We start from the raw sequence: 20,129 nt of genomic DNA, 5'->3' as shown, positions 1-20,129 counted from the left end.
TTAGCATCAGGAGTAACAGTAACATGAGCACATCATAGTTTAATGGAATCTAATCATACTCAAGCACTACAAGGATTATTCTTCACAGTGTTATTAGGACTATACTTTACAATACTTCAAGCATATGAATATTGAGAAGCACCTTTTACCATTGCAGATGCAGTTTATGGATCAACATTCTTTGTTGCAACAGGATTCCATGGTTTACACGTAATTATTGGAACAATCTTTTTATCAACATGTCTTCTTCGACACTCAATAAATCAATTTTCACCAAGACATCACTTTGGATTTGAAGCAGCAGCATGATACTGACACTTCGTAGACGTAGTATGATTATTCTTATATATCTCTATTTATTGATGAGGTAGATAATTGTTTTTCTAGTATAAATAGTACATTTGACTTCCAATCAGAAAGCTTGATATAAATCAAGAAAAACAATTCTAATTCTATCAACAAGAGTTTTCATTAGATTTATTATTCCAATAATTGTTATAATCCTGGCAACAACACTATCAAAAAAATTAATTAATGATCGAGAAAAAAGATCACCATTTGAATGTGGGTTTGATCCAAAAAGATCAGCACGAATACCATTCTCAATACGATTCTTCCTAATCGCAGTAATCTTTTTAATTTTTGATGTAGAAATTGCACTAATTCTACCAATTGTAATTATTTTTAAAACTTCAGACATTATAATCTGAACAGTATCAACAATATTTTTTATTCTAGTTCTATTAGGAGGACTATACCATGAATGAAACCAAGGAGCATTACAATGAGCAGAATAAAGGGTTGTAGTTAAATATAACATTTGGGTTGCATTCAAAAAGTATTGATATTATCAATCAACCTTAAATAGAATAAGAAGCGAAATATTGCAGTCAGTTTCGACCTGGAAGATTGGTATGTACTACCCTTATTCTTATTAATTGAAGCCAAAAAGAGGCGTATTACTGTTAATAATATAATTGAACTATAATAGTTCCAATTAAGGAAATGTAAAGCCAATATGAAAGCTGCTAACTTTTTATATTAGCGGTTAAACTCCGTTAACATTTCTAAAATTTATATAGTTTAAATAAAACATTACATTTTCACTGTAAAAATAATATATCTATATTTATAAATACTTAAAAGTAAAAATACTTCCTTAACATCTTCAGTGTCACGCTCTAATTATAAGCTATTTAAGTAAACGAAAAACAATATTACCAAAATAAATATTCAAAAAATAAAAGTTAAAAGATAAATCTTGAAATTAGAATCATATCAACCTTGAATATAACCAATTAAATAAATAAATAATCTATATAAACCTTGACCACCAAGTAATTCACCTCAACCATAATCAAATGACTTAGATGAATAATAACCTATTTTTAAAGGAATATATCTAATAAACTTAGTTGAAAGAAAAGGTATAAATCATATAGAACCAGCAAATCTAACAAAAGAAAGTATACTTAAAGAAAATAAATTATGAGAAAAATCAAAATTAGAAATAAGATAACCTAAATAAGCACCTAAAATAACAACTGTAATAGTTAAAAACTTTAAATAATAAGGTAAAGCAATCACATGAGGAATAGGAAAAATTAATCAAGATAAAAGACTACCACCAAAAACAGCAACAAACAATAGAGCAATTATTCCAAATGAAATATAATAACCCTTATCATCAAAAGAAAATCAAGAATAAAAATTATTATCACCAGATATTGAATAATAAAACAAACGAAAAGAATAAGAAGCAGTTAAACCAGTAGAAAAAAAATAAAGAAAAAAAATTAAACAATTAATTCATCTTAAACAAACCATCTCAAGAATTAAATCCTTTGAATAAAATCCCGCTAAAAAAGGTATTCCACACAAAGATAAACTAGAAACATTAAAACAAACTGAAGTTAAAGGTATGAAATTAACAATTGATCCTATAAAACGAATATCCTGAGAATCCTTCAAATTATGAATTATTGAACCTGCACATATAAATAATAATGCCTTAAATAAAGCATGAGCCAATAAATGAAAAAATGCAAGCTTTGGATAACCTATAGCCAAAATTCTTATTATTAAACCAAGTTGTCTTAAAGTAGAAAGAGCAATAATCTTCTTTAAATCAAACTCAAAATTAGCGCCCAATCCAGCCATAAATATAGTTATACAACCAATTAAAAGTAAAAATCAACCACAATTATAAGTATCCAATATTGGTCTAAAACGAATTAATAAATAAACACCAGCAGTAACAAGAGTAGAAGAATGAACTAAAGCAGAAACAGGAGTAGGAGCTGCTATAGCAGCAGGAAGTCATGAAGAGAAAGGAATCTGAGCTCTCTTAGTTATAGCTGCTAAAACAATTAATATAGTAATGAGCTTTATTTCAAAAGAATTAGAAATAAATTCATAATAATAAATATAATTTCAACCACCAAAATTTAACATTCATGCAATAGAAATTAAAATAGCAACATCACCAATACGATTAGAAAGTGCAGTTAATATACCAGCACTATAAGATTTTACATTTTGATAATAAATAACTAAACAATAAGAAACTAAACCTAAACCATCTCAACCTAATAAAATTCTAATTAAATTAGGACTAATAATTAAAAAACCTATAGAAAGAATAAATATTAAAACAATAATAATAAAACGATTTATATTCTTTTCATCTGATAAATAATCCTCTCTATAATAAATAACCAAAGAAGAAATATATATAACAAAAGATATAAAAATAAGAGATATTCATACCAAAATTAAAGTTATAACAACTATAGAACCATTTAAATTGAAAAGCTCTCACTCAACAAAAACTCTATAATCAATTATTAAATAATAAATACCTAAAATAAAAATTATAGTTCTCGAAATAAACAAAGAAAAAAAACTCAAAGAACAAATAGAAAATAAATTCACGGCCTAAGATGAAAAACTTCATATCATTGATTCCACAAAACAATATTTTTAATTAAAATACTTAAGCAAACTAAACAAAGAAATATTCACCCTTTAAACAGAGAATATTTAAAGGCAATCAATGTAAAAGTAAAAGATGATATTCACGAAAATAACCAAGAGAACAAGTATAAACACCAGAATAATAATTCCCATGCTGAGAATAAGAATATATATACAAAGTATAAACAGCTCTAAAAAAGATAAAAAAATCAAAGCAAAGAATCTAAAAGAAGATCAAGATATAATTCTATTTAATAATCTAATTTCACCTACCAAATTTAAAGAAGGAGGAGCAGCCATATTTGATGATCTTAAAAGAAATCATCATAAAGCCATTCTTGGCATCAAATTAATTATACCCTTGTTAATTAATAATCTTCGTCTACCTAAACGTTCATAAATAATATTAGATAAACAAAATAAACCAGAAGAACATAAACCATGACCAACCATTAGAGAAAGAGAACCTACACAACCTCATCAATTCATAGTCATCAATACACCAATAACCATTCTTATATGAGCAACAGAAGAATATGCAATTAAAGACTTTAAATCAACCTGACGAAAACAAATAAATCTTACAATAACACCCCCAGATAAACCTAAAGACAATCAAAAATAATTAAACTTTAAACCCAAATAAGAAATAACCTTTATAACACGAAAAATACCATAACCACCTAACTTTAATAAAACACCAGCAAGAATTATTCTACCTGAAATAGGGGCCTCTACATGAGCCTTAGGAAGTCATAAATGAACCAAAAACATAGGTATCTTAACTAAAAAAGCCAAAATTATAAATACATAAAACATAAAATAATAAGAACCAAAATCAACCAATAAAGGAAAATACAAAGTATTAGAAAAATCATAAACCTTAAATAAAACTAATAATAAAGGTGATCTAGCAACCAAAGTATAAAAAATTAAATAAACACCAGCCTGCAAACGCTCAGGTTGATAACCCCAACCCAAAATTAAAAGTAAAGTAGGAACTAATCTAGCCTCAAAAAAAATATAAAAAGAAAGAAGACTTAATCTAGCAAATGAACAATAAAGCATAATTATTAAAATCAAAACCATAAAAACAAAAAAATTAGAATGATATGAACTTAAATAAACTGAACCTCTAGCAGTGATTATTAAAGAACAAATCCAAAAACTAAGTAAAATTAAACTAAAAGAAAAATAATCAATACCAAAATAATATCTAATTATATTCAAATCAGCATATGAATAAACACAAATTATAAAAACAAAACCCGACAGAAACATTAAAGAATGAACCAACCATCAACAATTATTTAATAAACAAAGAGGGATCAAAAAAATAGTTATAAATAAATACTTTAACATAAAGATAAACCAAAAGAATTAAAAAATCATTACCATGAGAACGAATTATTGAAACTAAAATAGAAAGACCTAAAGCACCCTCACAAACAGAAAAAACTAAAAAAATAACAGGAAAAAAATAATCATAATCAAACTCAATAAGAAAAACAATAACTAACATAAATAAAGAAAGAACAATATATTCTAATCTCAAAAGAACCATTAATAAATGTTTACGTTTAGAAGAAAAAACATAAACACCAGCAAAATAAATCAATAAAGAAGTAAAAATAGAGAATATAAACATTAGTTTTAATAGTTTAAAAAAAAACGCCGGTCTTGTAAACCGGAAATAAGTCCAGCCCCCACTTTTAAAACTTCAGAGGTGGAAAAGCTTCCATCATCGGTCCCCAAAACCGGTATTTTAAATAAACTAACCCCTGAAATGATCAAAATAATAATTATATCATTATCAAATGTAATAAATATTAATTTTATTAAATTAAGACACCCAAAATCAATAATGCTTTTTATTATCCTTCAAACCTTCCTAGTTGGATTAATAACAGGAACAATAATAGAAAGATATTGATTATCATATATTTTATTTTTAACATTTCTTGGTGGTATACTAGTATTATTTATTTACATTACAAGAATTGCATCAAACGAAATATTTCAGCCTAAATCAATCACTATAATTATTACATTAATAATGTGAGTATTTATCATATTAATATTAATTATTCTAGATATATCTATATTTATAGACTTTTTCAAAAACACCGAAACTATAAATATTGATAATTCAATCAATTATCAAGAAATAACAATATCTTTAGAAAAATTATATAATAGACCAACATTCATTATTACAATAATAATAATAATTTATTTATTTTTAGCACTACTAGCAGTTGTTAAAATCACCAATATTAATCAGGGACCTATTCGTAAAATAAGATAATTACTAATGAATTAACCCTTACGATTAAGACATCCTTTAATTAAAATTATTAATAACTCTTTAATTGACTTACCTGCCCCAACAAATATTTCATTTTGATGAAATTTTGGATCCCTATTAGGGTTATGTTTGGTAATTCAAATCGTAACTGGACTATTTTTAGCTATACATTATACATCAAATATTGAAATAGCATTCAGTAGTGTAGTACACATCTGCCGAGACGTAAATAATGGTTGAATTATCCGAACCTTACACGCAAATGGAGCATCTATATTTTTTATTTGTATTTACTTACATGTAGGACGGGGAATTTACTATGGATCTTATATATATATACATACCTGAATAATTGGTACAGTGATTTTATTTTTAGTTATAGCAACTGCATTTATAGGATATGTCTTACCCTGAGGCCAAATATCTTTTTGAGGTACAACAGTAATTACTAATTTATTATCAGCAATCCCATACTTAGGAACAGATTTAGTCCAATGAGTATGAGGAGGATTCGCTGTTGATAATGCAACATTAAATCGATTCTTCAAATTCCATTTTGTATTACCATTTATTATTGCTGCTATAGCAGCAATTCATTTATTTTTTCTTCACCAAACAGGATCTAATAATCCTCTTGGACTAAATGGAGATATTGAAAAAATTCCATTCCATCCATACTTTACCTTTAAGGATTCTATTACATTTGTAATAATAACATCATTATTAATTATACTATGTTTAATTAATCCTTACCTATTAGGAGATCCAGATAATTTTGTACCTGCCAACCCATTAGTAACACCAGTTCACATTCAACCAGAATGATATTTCGTATTTGCATATGCAATTCTACGATCTATCCCTAATAAGTTAGGAGGTGTTATTGCATTATTTTTATCAATTAGAATCTTAATAATTTTACCATTTTATAATAAAACACCATTCCGAGGCATTCAATTTTACCCTATTAATCAAATTTTATTCTGAATTATAGTAGTTGTTGTATGCTTACTAACGTGAATTGGTAAACGACCTGTTGAAGAACCTTATATTATAACAGGTCAAATCTTAACAATTATTTACTTCACATATTTCTTAATTAATGTCCATGTCGCAAACGTATGAGATAAATTAATTAAGGAATAAAGTTAATTAGCTTAGGAAAAGCATATGTTTTGAAAACATAAAATTAGAAGTTTAACTCTTCTATTAACTTTTCTCAAAAAATTTCACTAAACAAATGAGATAAATAAAATCTTTAAACCAACAAAGAAAATAAAAAAATTCAAAGATAAAGGTAAAAAACTTTTTCAAGCTAAGTACATTAATTTATCATAACGGAACCGTGGTAATGTTCCACGAACCCAAATAAAACCAAAAGATATAATAGCAAGCTTAATAAAAAATATAAAAGAATAAAAATCACTGCCCAAAAAAATTAAAGCCAATAACATTCTTATGAAGACAATTCTAGTATATTCAGCTAAAAAAATTAAAGTAAAACCACCCGCACCATACTCAATATTAAATCCTGAAACTAACTCAGATTCCCCTTCAGCAAAATCAAAAGGAGTACGATTAGTTTCAGCTAAGCAAGAAGCAAAACAAGCTAAAGCTAAAGGAAAAGAAATAATAATAAATCAACAATAAAGCTGATAGTTTATAAAATCAAACATATTAAAACTACCAATTAAAATAATTAAAGGCAATAAAATTAAAGCTAAACTAACTTCATAAGAAATTGTTTGAGCAACAGAACGAAGAGAACCTAATAATGAATAATTTGAATTAGAAGATCAACCAGCAATTATAACAGTATAAACACCTAATCTAGTACAACATAAAAAAAATAAAAATCCATAAGAAAAAGAACACATATAAGTTAAATAAGGAAAAATTACTCAAACGGCTAAAGAAATCATTAAATTAAAAACAGGGGAAAAATAATAAAGTAGGTAATTAGATATAATAGGAATTGGCTGCTCCTTACAAATTAACTTAATAGCATCTCTAAATGGCTGAGGAATTCCAACAAAACCTACCTTATTTGGACCCTTTCGAATCTGAATATAACCTAAAACCTTACGCTCTAATAAAGTTAAAAAGGCAACACTAATTAAAACACAAATAACCAATAAAAGAAAATTCAAAATAAATATAAATTAATCATAAAGTATCAATACTATTTGTAGAAAAAATCTACATAAATGAATTCTAAATTCAACACATTAATCTGTCAAAATAGTAAATAAATTAATATTAATCAATATAACAAAAAATATTTTAACCATATGGTCCTTTCGTACTAATATGGATTAACAATCTTAGGATAGAAACCGACCTGGCTCACGCCGGTCTGAACTCAGATCATGTAAGAATTTAAAGGTCGAACAGACCTAATCATTGGGCTCCTGCACCCAAAATTTTTCTTAATCCAACATCGAGGTCGCAATCTGCTATGTCGATATGAGCTCTCAAAAACAATTACGCTGTTATCCGTAAGGTAACTTAATCTTATGATCATAAATTATGGATCAAAATAACAAACATAAATAAATGATATAATAATGAAGAGTTTATCTATTCTTCATGTCACCCCAACAAAACATCATCATTAAATATAGAAAGACAAACAAAAAACTATATAAAAGTAAAATGTCAAGCTCTATAGGGTCTTCTCGTCCTAAAGAAGAATTTAAGCCTTTTGACTCAAAAGTTAAATTCAAAAATTTATTAAGAGACAGTTGATTTCTCGTCAAGCCATTCATTCCAGCCACTAATTAAGAGACTAATGATTATGCTACCTTTGCATGGTCAAAATACCGCGGCTCTTTAAAAATACGCTCAGTGAGCAGGCCAGACCTCAAAATATAAACAAGAGGACATGTTTTTGATAAACAGGCGGAAATCAATTTTGCCTAGTTCCTTATAATAAGTTCACAAGGTAAAAATTTCATACAAAAAAATATACTAATTCTATCATTATTACAAAAATTTTAAAATTAAATTAATAATCTTAATAAAAAACCTAAAATATTTATAAAATCAAAATAAAAAATAATGAACTAAAACGTAATCTTAAAGATAGCTGGTTTAAATCTTACTATTATATTTCTATAAAATAAATTATAGGTTATTAACTTCAAAGCTTATCCCTTAAAGAATAAATAAGTTAATATTTTTACTTAAAAAATTAAATAAAAACAAATAACTTTAAAAAATTAAATTTTTTCTTAAGAAACTAGATATCTTGGGAAACGATTAACATCTCATTTCTATAAATAATTTAATAATAATTATGATACATTAACTATAAATTATTTATAAATCAACCCAAATCGAGACAAGTAAAATAAATACTAAAATTTTGATAAACCCTGATACAAAAGGTACAATAAATAAAATCTACTTAAAAAAATTTAAAATAATATTTCATAAAACACTTACATTACCAATAAACTATAATTTAAAAAATCAATTCTATAAAATATACTAAGACAAAAATACAATAAAATTATTTATATTAAATAATTAAATAAACAAAAAATAAATATAATAAAATAAATAATCAAGATATCCTGATTTGCACAGAAAAATTTTCAGTGTAAATGAAACACTTTACTAATAAGTTATATCTTGAAACTCTTCCTAGATACACTTTCCAGTACATCTACTATGTTACGACTTATCTCATCTAAATTGAAGCTACTTTAAAATAAAATAGAATAATCAATAATGAGAGCGACGGGCGATGTGTACACATCTCAGAGCCAATATCAGTTAAATTAAATAAATTAAATTACTATCAAATCCACCTTCATTAACAGTATTTCACTATCAAATCCGTTATAAACAAAAATCTATTGTAACCCACCTCCTCTTAACTATAAGCTGCACCTTGACCTGAAATATTTTATAATTATAAATCTTGAGAATTATAACTCTAAAAAGATTCTCTGATAACGGAGATATACAAACAAATAAATTAAGTAGAGTAAATCGTGTATTATCAATCATGGGGTAGGTTCCTCTGAATGGAATGAGATACCGCCAAATTCTTTGGGTTTAAAGACCTTAACTAATAGTACCCTGGTAAATATAATTAACATTTAAAATAATAGGGTATCTAATCCTAGTTTATTATTTAAATTTCACAGATTCATAAAAAGGGCCACAAATAAATTTTAACATTTCACCTTACAAATTTATATTTCAACCCTAATAATATAAACAACTGTTTTAACCAATAATATTCACTTGTATCAATCGTATAACCGCGGCTGCTGGCACGAATTATGCCGATACTAAATCAATTGCTAAATCCAAAATCACTTGATAATTAAATGAAATTACTGCAAAAGAACATTTAGTCTAACAAAACTTACATATAATACAAAGAAAAAGTGAATAAACAAGCAAGAATAAAACTTTTAAAAATAAAAAATAAGAAAATTTTAAATCTATTAATTCAGGAAAAAATAAAAGATTCAAATATTTAAAGAAAAAAAAAAGAAAAAAACCACAAACATTAACAAAAAAAAAAGAAGCGCCCCTATGTATGACCACAACAACTTCCCTATTATATATAATTAAAGATTAATATGGAACATGTATAGCAATAAATGTATTATATTCTTTCTTATTTAATCTTTCTTTTCACTAATAAATAATCGTAATCCAATTGATACAAATTATAATTATATACCTATTATATACCTATTATAATTGGTGGATTTGGTAATTGACTTGTTCCACTAATAATTGGTGCACCAGATATAGCATTTCCACGAATAAATAATATAAGTTTTTGATTACTACCACCTTCACTAACCCTTCTTCTTACATCTTCTATAGTAGATAATGGTGCTGGTACAGGATGAACAGTTTACCCTCCTCTAGCAGGAGCTATTGCACACGGGGGTGCATCTGTAGATCTAGCTATTTTTTCACTGCACTTAGCAGGTGTATCATCTATTCTTGGTGCAGTGAATTTCATTACAACAGCAATTAATATACGATCAGAAAGTATAACTTTAGATCAAACACGTTTATTTGTATGATCTGTAGCTATTACAGCATTACTTCTCCTTCTTTCACTTCCAGTTTTAGCAGGAGCTATTACTATATTATTAACAGATCGAAATTTAAATACATCATTCTTTGACCCTGCAGGAGGGGGTGACACCATTCTATATCAACATCTATTTTGATTCTTTGGACACCCAGAAGTTTATATTTTAATTCTACCGGGGTTCGGAATTATTTCACATATTGTATGTCAAGAAAGAGGAAAAATTGAATCATTTGGAACATTAGGTATAATTTATGCTATACTATCAATTGGACTAATAGGATTTATTGTATGAGCACATCATATACTTACAGTAGGAATGGATGTTGACACACGAGCATATTTTACATCAGCAACAATAATTATTGCTGTACCTACAGGAATTAAGGTATTTAGATGATTAGCTACATTATATGGAACTAAATTCAAGTTCAATCCACCATTATTATGAGCTCTAGGATTTATTTTCCTATTTACAATTGGTGGATTAACAGGATTAGTATTAGCAAATTCATCACTTGATATTGTATTACATGATACATATTATGTAGTAGCCCACTTTCATTATGTATTATCTATAGGAGCAGTATTTGCAATTATAGGAGGTGTCATTCAATGATATCCACTATTTACAGGATTAACTATAAATAATACATGATTAAAAATCCAATTTACAATTATATTCATTGGAGTAAATTTAACATTCTTTCCTCAACACTTCCTAGGATTAGCAGGAATACCTCGACGATACTCTGACTACCCAGACGCATATACATCATGAAACGTAGTATCAAGAATTGGGTCTACAATTTCTATTGTAGGAATCATTATATTCATTGTAATTATATGAGAAAGAATGATTACAAACCGAGCAATTATATTTAGAGCTAACATAAGAAGATCAACAGAATGACTACAAAATAACCCTCCTGCAGAACATAGTTACTCAGAATTACCATTAATCTCTAGATTCTAATATGGCAGATTAGTGCAGTAGATTTAAGCTCTACAAACAAAGGTTTGACCTTTTATTAGAAAATATTTATTAATGGCAACATGATCAAATTTATCTCTTCAAGATGGAGCTTCACCATTAATGGAGCAATTATCATTCTTTCATGATCATACTATGGTTGTATTATTATTAATTACAGTAATTGTAGGTTATGCCCTAAGTTATATATTATTTATTGCCTATACTAACCGTAATATACTTCATGGACATTTAATTGAAACAATCTGAACAGCTTTACCAGCAATTACATTAATTTTTATTGCCCTTCCATCATTACGACTATTATATTTACTTGATGATTCAGTAGATGCAATAATTACAATTAAAACCATTGGACGACAATGATATTGAAGATATGAATATTCAGACTTCATAGACGTAGAATTTGACACTTATATAACACCAGAACAAGACCTAGAAAATGATGGATTCCGACTACTAGATGTAGATAACTGAACAATCCTACCAATAAATACAGAAGTACGAGTATTAACAAGAGCATCAGATGTTCTACACTCATGAGCAGTTCCTGCATTAGGGGTTAAAATTGATGCAACGCCAGGTCGGTTAAATCAAGGAACATTCACAATAAATCGACCTGGATTATTCTTTGGACAATGCTCAGAAATCTGTGGAGCAAACCACAGATTTATACCAATTGTAATTGAAAGAACTTCAGTAAATTTATTTATTAAGTGATTATCTAAGATAATTTAAGGAGTTAGTTAAAATAAATAACATTAGAGTGTCAATCTAAAGTAACTAAAAAAAATTAGTACACCTTGAAATTCATCAGATGACTGAAAGTAAGTAATGGTCTCTTAAACCAAATAATAGTAAATTAACGACTACTTCTGATGGGGAAATTATATCCAAATCCCTCAAATATCCCCTCTTATATGATTCTCACTATTCATTATATTTTCAGCTACATTAATCTTGTTTAATCAAATAAACCTCTTCTCATTTAAACCTAACCTTATTAAAAGAGCAGAAAAAGGAACAATTGAAATAAAAAACTTAAATTGAAAATGATAACAAATCTATTCTCAACATTTAAACCCGTCAACTAACATCTTTAATTTATCATTAAATTGAACTAGAACATTTCTAGGACTATTATTAATCCCATCACTATTTTGACTTACACCATCACGAATTAACATTATCTGAAATAAACTAAATTTAACCTTACATAATGAATTTAAAACACTTCATGGACCAAAATCATTTAATGGAACAACATTCATTTTCCTCTCAATTTTTATTATAATATTATTTAACAATTTCATAGGATTATTCCCTTATATTTTTACTAGAACAAGACATTTAGCATTAACATTAGCAATTGCCCTACCTATATGGCTAAGATTTATATTATTTGGATGAATTAACCATACTAATCATATATTTACACACCTTGTACCACAAGGTACACCGCCTGCATTAATATCATTTATAGTACTAATTGAAACAATTAGTAATGTTATTCAACCAGGTACATTAGCAGTACGGTTGGCAGCAAATATAATTGCAGGACACTTATTATTAACCTTATTAGGAAACACAGGACCATCTATAGCAATAAACTTAATCTCATTACTAATTATTGGACAAATACTTCTATTAATTCTAGAATCAGCAGTAGCAATAATTCAAGCCTATGTTTTCTCAATTCTAAGAACTCTATATTCTAGAGAAGTATATTAAACCTATGTTAACAACTCACTCAAACCACCCATTCCACTTAGTAGACTATAGACCTTGACCATTAACAGGAGCAATTGGAGCAATAGTCCTAGTATCAGGACTAGCAAAATGATTCCACCTATTTAATATTAACTTATTCATAATTGGATTTGGAATTACCCTACTAACTATAATTCAATGATGACGAGATGTAGTACAGGAAGGAACATATCAAGGATTACATACAGGATTTGTATCAATTGGATTACGATGAGGAATAATTTTATTTATTGCATCAGAGGTATTATTTTTCGTTTCTTTTTTTTGAGCATTCTTTAGAAGAAGATTAGCACCAACAATTGAACTAGGAATACTATGACCTCCAATAGTAATTCAACCCTTTAACCCTATACAAATTCCATTACTTAATACAGCTATTCTTTTAGCATCAGGAGTAACAGTAACATGAGCACATCATAGTTTAATGGAATCTAATCATACTCAAGCACTACAAGGATTATTCTTCACAGTGTTATTAGGACTATACTTTACAATACTTCAAGCATATGAATATTGAGAAGCACCTTTTACCATTGCAGATGCAGTTTATGGATCAACATTCTTTGTTGCAACAGGATTCCATGGTTTACACGTAATTATTGGAACAATCTTTTTATCAACATGTCTTCTTCGACACTCAATAAATCAATTTTCACCAAGACATCACTTTGGATTTGAAGCAGCAGCATGATACTGACACTTCGTAGACGTAGTATGATTATTCTTATATATCTCTATTTATTGATGAGGTAGATAATTGTTTTTCTAGTATAAATAGTACATTTGACTTCCAATCAGAAAGCTTGATATAAATCAAGAAAAACAATTCTAATTCTATCAACAAAAGTTTTCATTACATTTATTATTCCAATAATTGTTATAATCCTGGCAACAACACTATCAAAAAAATTAATTAAAGATCGAGAAAAAAGATCACCATTTGAATGTGGGTTTGATCCAAAAAGATCAGCACGAATACCATTCTCAATACGATTCTTCCTAATCGCAGTAATCTTTTTAATTTTTGATGTAGAAATTGCACTAATTCTACCAATTGTAATTATTTTTAAAACTTCAGACATTATAATCTGAACAGTATCAACAATATTTTTTATTCTAGTTCTGTTAGGAGGACTATACCATGAATGAAACCAAGGAGCATTACAATGAGCAGAATAAAGGGTTGTAGTTAAATATAACATTTGGGTTGCATTCAAAAAGTATTGATATTATCAATCAACCTTAAATAGAATAAGAAGCGAAATATTGCAGTCAGTTTCGACCTGGAAGATTGGTATGTACTACCCTTATTCTTATTAATTGAAGCCAAAAAGAGGCGTATTACTGTTAATAATATAATTGAACTATAATAGTTCCAATTAAGGAAATGTAAAGCCAATATGAAAGCTGCTAACTTTTCATATTAGCGGTTAAACTCCGTTAACATTTCTAAAATTTATATAGTTTAAATAAAACATTACATTTTCACTGTAAAAATAATATATCTATATTTATAAATACTTAAAAGTAAAAATACTTCCTTAACATCTTCAGTGTCACGCTCTAATTATAAGCTATTTAAGTAAACGAAAAACAATTTTACCAAAATAAATATTCAAAAAATAAAAGTTAAAAGATAAATCTTGAAATTAGAATCATATCAACCTTGAATATAACCAATTAAATAAATAAATAATCTATATAAACCTTGACCACCAAGTAATTCACCTCAACCATAATCAAATGACTTAGATGAATAATAACCTATTTTTAAAGGAATATATCTAATAAACTTAGTTGAAAGAAAAGGTATAAATCATATAGAACCAGCAAATCTAACAAAAGAAAGTATACTTAAAGAAAATAAATTATGAGAAAAATCAAAATTAGAAATAAGATAACCTAAATAAGCACCTAAAATAACAACTGTAATAGGTAAAAACTTTAAATAATAAGGTAAAGCAATCACATGAGGAATAGGAAAAATTAATCAAGATAAAAGACTACCACCAAAAACAGCAACAAACAATAGACCAATTATTCCAAATGAAATATAATAACCCATATCATCAAAAGAAAATCTAGAATAAAAATTATTATCACCAGATATTGAATAATAAAACAAACGAAAAGAATAAGAAGCAGTTAAACCAGTAGAAAAAAAATTAAACAATTAATTCATCTTAAACAAACCATCTCAAGAATTAAATCCTTTGAATAAAATCCCGCTAAAAAAGGTATTCCACACAAAGATAAACTAGAAACATTAAAAAAAATGAAGTTAAAGGTATGAAATTAACAATTGATCCTATAAAACGAATATCCTGAGAATCCTTCAAATTATGAATTATTGAACCTGCACATATAAATAATAATGCCTTAAATAAAGCATGAGCCAATAAATGAAAAAATGCAAGCTTTGGATAACCTATAGCCAAAATTCTTATTATTAAACCAAGTTGTCTTAAAGTAGAAAGAGCAATAATCTTCTTTAAATCAAACTCAAAATTAGCGCCCAATCCAGCCATAAATATAGTTATACAACCAATTAAAAGTAAAAATCAACCACAATTATAAGTATCCAATATTGGTCTAAAACGAATTAATAAATAAACACCAGCAGTAACAAGAGTAGAAGAATGAACTAAAGCAGAAACAGGAGTAGGAGCTGCTATAGCAGCAGGAAGTCATGAAGAGAAAGGAATCTGAGCTCTCTTAGTTATAGCTGCTAAAACAATTAATATAGTAATGAGCTTTATTTCAAAAGAATTAGAAATAAAATCATAATAATAAATATAATTTCAACCACCAAAATTTAACATTCATGCAATAGAAATTAAAATAGCAACATCACCAATACGATTAGAAAGTGCAGTTAATATACCAGCACTATAAGATTTTACATTTTGATAATAAATAACTAAACAATAAGAAACTAAACCTAAACCATCTCAACCTAATAAAATTCTAATTAAATTAGGACTAATAATTAAAAAACCTATAGAAAGAATAAATATTAAAACAATAATAATAAAACGATTTATATTCTTTTCACCAGATATATAATCCTCTCTATAATAAATAACCAAAGAAGAAATATATATAACAAAAGATATAAAAATAAGAGATATTCAATCCAAAATTAAAGTTATAACAACTATAGAACCATTTAAATTGAAAAGCTCTCACTCAACAAAAACTCTATAATCAATTATTAAATAATAAATACCTAAAATAAAAATTATAGTTCTCGACATAAACAAAGAAAAAAAACTCAAAGAACAAATAGAAAATAAATTCACGGCCTAAGATGAAAAACTTCATATCATTGATTCCACAAAACAATATTTTTAATTAAAATACTTAAGCAAACTAAACAAAGAAATATTCACCCTTTAAACAGAGAATATTTAAAGGCAATCAATGTAAAAGTAAAAGATGATATTCACGAAAATAACCAAGAGAACAAGTATAAACACCAGAATAATAATTCCCATGCTGAGAATAAGAATATATATACAAAGTATAAACAGCTCTAAAAAAAGATAAAGAAATCAAAGCAAAGAATCTAAAAGAAGATCAAGATATAATTCTATTTAATAATCTAATTTCACCTACCAAATTTAAAGAAGGAGGAGCAGCCATATTTGATGATCTTAAAAGAAATCATCATAAAGCCATTCTTGGCATCAAATTAATTATACCCTTGTTAATTAATAATCTTCGTCTACCTAAACGTTCATAAATAATATTAGATAAACAAAATAAACCAGAAGAACATAAACCATGACCAACCATTAGAGAAAGAGAACCTACACAACCTCATCAATTCATAGTCATCAATCCACCAATAACCATTCTTATATGAGCAACAGAAGAATATGCAATTAAAGACTTTAAATCAACCTGACGAAAACAAATAAATCTTACAATAACACCCCCAGATAAACCTAAAGACAATCAAAAATAATTAAACTTTAAACCCAAATAAGAAATAACCTTTATAACACGAAAAATACCATAACCACCTAACTTTAATAAAACACCAGCAAGAATTATTCTACCTGAAATAGGGGCCTCTACATGAGCCTTAGGAAGTCATAAATGAACCAAAAACATAGGTATCTTAACTAAAAAAGCCAAAATTATAAATACATAAAACATAAAATAATAAGAACCAAAATCAACCAATAAAGGAAAATATAAAGTATTAGAAAAATCATAAACCTTAAATAAAACTAATAATAAAGGTAATCTAGCAACCAAAGTATAAAAAATTAAATAAACACCAGCCTGCAAACGCTCAGGTTGATAACCCCAACCCAAAATTAAAAGTAAAGTAGGAACTAATCTAGCCTCAAAAAAAATATAAAAAGAAAGAAGACTTAATCTAGCAAATGAACAATAAAGCATAATTATTAAAATCAAAACCATAAAAACAAAAAAATTAGAATGATATGAACTTAAATAAACTGAACCTCTAGCAGTGATTATTAAAGAACAAATCCAAAAACTAAGTAAAATTAAACTAAAAGAAAAATAATCAATACCAAAATAATATCTAATTATATTCAAATCAGCATATGAATAAACACAAATTATAAAAACAAAACCCGACAGAAACATTAAAGAATGAACCAACCATCAACAATTATTTAATAATCAAAGAGGGATCAAAAAAATAGTTATAAATAAATACTTTAACATAAAGATAAACCAAAAGAATTAAAAAAATCGTTACCATGAGAACGAATTATTGAAACTAAAATAGAAAGACCTAAAGCACCCTCACAAACAGAAAAAACTAAAAAAATAACAGGAAAAAAATAATCATAATCAAACTCAATAAGAAAAACAATAACTAACATAAATAAAGAAAGAACAATATATTCTAATCTCAAAAGAACCATTAATAAATGTTTACGTTTAGAAGAAAAAACATAAACACCAGCAAAATAAATCAATAAAGAAGTAAAAATAGAGAATATAAACATTAGTTTTAATAGTTTAAAATAAACGCCGGTCTTGTAAACCGGAAATAAGTCCAGCCCCCACTTTTAAAACTTCAGAGGTGGAAAAGCTTCCATCATCGGTCCCCAAAACCGGTATTTTAAATAAACTAACCCCTGAAATGATCAAAATAATAATTATATCATTATAAAATGTAATAAATATTAATTTTATTAAACTAAGACACCCAATATCAATAATGCTTTTTATTATCCTTCAAACCTTCCTAGTTGGATTAATAACAGGAACAATAATAGAAAGATATTGATTATCATATATTTTATTTTTAACATTTCTTGGTGGTATACTAGTATTATTTATTTACATTACAAGAATTGCTACAAACGAAATATTTCAGCCTAAATCAATCACTATAATTATTACATTAATAATGTGAGTATTTATCATATTAATATTAATTATTCTAGATATATCTATATTTATAGACTTTTTCAAAAACACCGAAACTATAAATATTGATAATTCAATCAATTATCAAAAAATAACAATATCTTTAGAAAAATTATATAATAGACCAACATTCATTATTACAATAATAATAATAATTTATTTATTTTTAGCACTACTAGCAGTTGTTAAAATCACCAATATTAATCAGGGACCTATTCGTAAAATAAGATAATTACTAATGAATAAACCCTTACGATTAAGACATCCTTTAATTAAAATTATTAATAACTCTTTAATTGACTTACCTGCCCCAACAAATATTTCATTTTGATGAAATTTTGGATCCCTATTAGGGTTATGTTTGGTAATTCAAATCGTAACTGGACTATTTTTAGCTATACATTATACATCAAATATTGAAATAGCATTCAGTAGTGTAGTACACATCTGCCGAGACGTAAATAATGGTTGAATTATCCGAACCTTACACGGAAATGGAGCAACTATATTTTTTATTTGTATTTACTTACATGTAGGACGGGGAATTTACTATGGATCTTATATATATATTCAAACCTGAATAATTGGTACAGTGATTTTATTTTTAGTTATAGCAACAAGTTGTTGTGGTCATACATAGGGGCGTTTCTTTTTTTTTTGTTAATATTTGTGGTTTTTTTTCTTTTTTTTTCTTTAAATATTTGAATCTTTTATTTTTTCCTGAATAAATAGATTTAAAATTTTCTTATTTTTTATTTATAAAAGTTTTATTCTTGCTTGTTTATTCACTTTTTCTTTGTATTATATGTAAGTTTTGTTAGACTAAATGTTCTTTTTGCAGTAATTTGATTTAATTATCAAGTGATTTTGGATTTAGCAATTGATTTAGTATCGGCATAATTCGTGCCAGCAGCCGCGGTTATACGATTGATACAAGTGAATATTATTGGTTAAAACAGTTGTTTATATTATTAGGGTTGAAATATAAATTTGTAAGGTGAAATGTTAAAATTTATTTGTGGCCCTTTTTATGAATCTGTGAAATTTAAATAATAAACTAGGATTAGATACCCTATTATTTTAAATGTTAATTATATTTACCAGGGTACTATTAGTTAAGGTCTTTAAACCCAAAGAATTTGGCGGTATCTCATTCCATTCAGAGGAACCTACCCCATGATTGATAATACACGATTTACTCTACTTCATTTATTTGTTTGTATATCTCTGTTATCAGAGAATCTTTTTAGAGTTATAATTCTCAAGATTTATAATTATAAAATATTTCAGGTCAAGGTGCAGCTTATGGTTAAGAGGAGGTGGGTTACAATAGATTTTTGTTTATAACGGATTTGATAGTGAAATACTGTTAATGAAGGTGGATTTGATAGTAATTTAATTTATTTAATTTAACTGATATTGGCTCTGAGATGTGTACACATCGCCCGTCGCTCTCATTATTGATTATTCTATTTTATTTTAAAGTAGCTTCAATTTAGATGAGATAAGTCGTAACATAGTAGATGTACTGGAAAGTGTATCTAGGAAGAGTTTCAAGATATAACTTATTAGTAAAGTGTTTCATTTAC

The 20,129-nt window shown here is 26.8% G+C and overlaps 1 long non-coding RNA gene across 1 annotated transcript; it reads left to right on the top strand.

Moving 5' to 3' along the window:
* Positions 1–3,035: 3,035 nt before the first annotated feature.
* LOC126302183 (uncharacterized) lies at positions 3,036–17,567 on the top strand. Its single transcript, XR_007553099.1, has 2 exons — positions 3,036–3,881; positions 17,370–17,567. It is a non-coding gene; the product is annotated as an uncharacterized LOC126302183 (long non-coding RNA).
* The last annotated feature ends 2,562 nt before the right edge of the window (positions 17,568–20,129 follow it).

This window comes from Schistocerca gregaria, unplaced genomic scaffold (genome assembly GCF_023897955.1).
Source record: "Schistocerca gregaria isolate iqSchGreg1 unplaced genomic scaffold, iqSchGreg1.2 ptg000169l, whole genome shotgun sequence".
NCBI lineage: Eukaryota > Metazoa > Arthropoda > Insecta > Orthoptera > Acrididae > Schistocerca > Schistocerca gregaria.
This window is presented reverse-complemented; position numbering and strand designations above follow the sequence as displayed.